Source organism: Rosa rugosa, chromosome 1, assembly GCF_958449725.1.
Source record: "Rosa rugosa chromosome 1, drRosRugo1.1, whole genome shotgun sequence".
NCBI lineage: Eukaryota > Viridiplantae > Streptophyta > Magnoliopsida > Rosales > Rosaceae > Rosa > Rosa rugosa.
Window position 1 is genome coordinate 30,864,651 of NC_084820.1, and position 2,028 is coordinate 30,866,678.

The 2,028-nt window shown below is 34.4% G+C and overlaps 1 long non-coding RNA gene across 1 annotated transcript; it reads right to left on the reverse strand.

Annotated features, from left to right (window-relative positions):
* Positions 1–356: 356 nt before the first annotated feature.
* On the reverse strand, positions 357–1,395 carry LOC133718756 (uncharacterized). Its single transcript, XR_009850556.1, has 3 exons — positions 1,282–1,395; positions 586–1,150; positions 357–493 (listed from the first exon to the last, which is right to left on the reverse strand). It is a non-coding gene; the product is annotated as an uncharacterized LOC133718756 (long non-coding RNA).
* Positions 1,396–2,028: the final 633 nt, after the last annotated feature.

Here is a 2,028-nt window from a genome sequence, read left to right on the forward strand (position 1 = left end):
AGGTCATATACTCATATACTAGTGTAAAATAGTGAAAGTTCTCAAATTCTTAAAGTAAGGAGGTCCTCTCTTAAACACACAAACAGCAGAGTTGGTTGAGATGTTTGTGTGTTTCATGGTCAAACAAGGTTTAAACCTTGTTAACCACTTTGTTGGCTTTTTAGCATAAATTTGAGTGGTATTAATTTATCAGTGAGAGATCGATGCGGAATATTCTTCAAAATATCATATCTTTCCCGAAATATAGCGAAATTTTAGAAATTCGAGCGATATTATGTTGGTAAGTAAGGAAAGTTTCGAGACTGGAAAAAAAAAAAAAAAAAAAACGATATTTTCGGCAAAATTTTAGTCATTGATAACATCCCTCAATGCTACCAAACTCATCACCATAACAAAGACTAATGAGATTGGGCAATGCGGCTACGAAGACGAGATCTCTCATCCTAGCGAGTGTGATTTGGAGAAATGAAGCAAGACCCGAAACAACGACACCCTGAACAAAAAAGTTTCAAATTAGAAATCATTTGAAACAAAGAAGTAATGCATAAAACAAAATACATTATTATTCTTTTTTATAGAACTCACCGAATATGTATAGCAGACCAATATGATGTCTGCTATAATCTTCCATGCAAATGGAGATCTCACCTCTAACATCCCAGCTGCTGCCAAAGTCTTGAGCGTACCCGCAACAGTTATGTAGAAACTCAACCATATGGCTGATCCATACTGTGCTGCCACATTCTTCTATTGAAGATACAAGAAAAATAAAACATAAATTATGTTGTTAGATAGAATAACCAATTACAAAAGCATAAAGAACGACAACGGTATTAATATAAATTTTAAGATAGAAGAAAAAACTTACAATCTGAAGATTATAATCAAAGATTCTTCATAATTACAAAAGCATAAAGAAAAATATACCAAACCGAGGCAGCTAATGCAACTAAAACTAGAAGTGGACCACGAAACCAGTCATCTCTAAGCTCTCGTGTATCCATCCCACTGTGGCTAACAACAGGAGAGTGCATGATACTGATGGTGGGGCCCTGATAAAAATCCCACGATACAGCCTCCGCCCACCATCAGTATCATACCTAAAACTTTAGCCTGAAAACTCCTCGCAGTCCACTGCACATACTCCATCCTGACACAAAAACAATAAAGATTACATATATAAAAAAAATAGATATCACATGTTTTAAGAGGAAAATAATCATTTTCATCCATCAAATTTTATCAGATTGTAACAAAAATTTAGATTAGTTTGAAACATACCCACAAATGCATGCTGCTAAAAAAATAAATAATGGACCATAAGCAGTCAACGACGAAGAAAAACTGGCCAATGTGTATCGAAGACCAGTATAAGAAGACAGCTGACTCACAACGCTGTTAGAAAAATGAATAATTAGTATATAATATAATATGTGATATTATTAAATCATAATTACTTTTTTGTATCAATATTATGTATTATAGTGGATTATACACTCACTCAAGAATAGCTAGATGAAGAACTCAAAAGACTCCTGCACACCGCAGTGGAGTCCTATCGTACGTCAATAAAAAAACCAATTATAAACTATTATAACAATGTATTGAAGCAGAATATATTATGAATAGCTAGATGAAGAACTCAAAAGACTCCTGCACACCGCAGTGGAGTCCTATCGTACGTCAATAAAAAAACCAATTATAAACTATTATAACAATGTATTGAAGCAGAATATATTATGAATAGACACCTAGAAATGACGGCAGCGGATGCTAATACAACAGTGGCCAGGAAATTTTTAAAAAATAGGAACACGCCAACTGTCATCCCTTTCTTAAAAGCGCGTCCTCCTGCAAATAATAGAGTTTCCCCCCAGAATCAGTGGAATCACCAGTCCAATGAACCAAGAGAAAACTCCTACAATAGCGTCCCAAATCTCAGCCATATCACACTTAGTGAAGATACATGCCAAGACAAAATCAAATTTTAAGTTTAGCCATTTTACTATATTTTCAAGAGGAGAAATG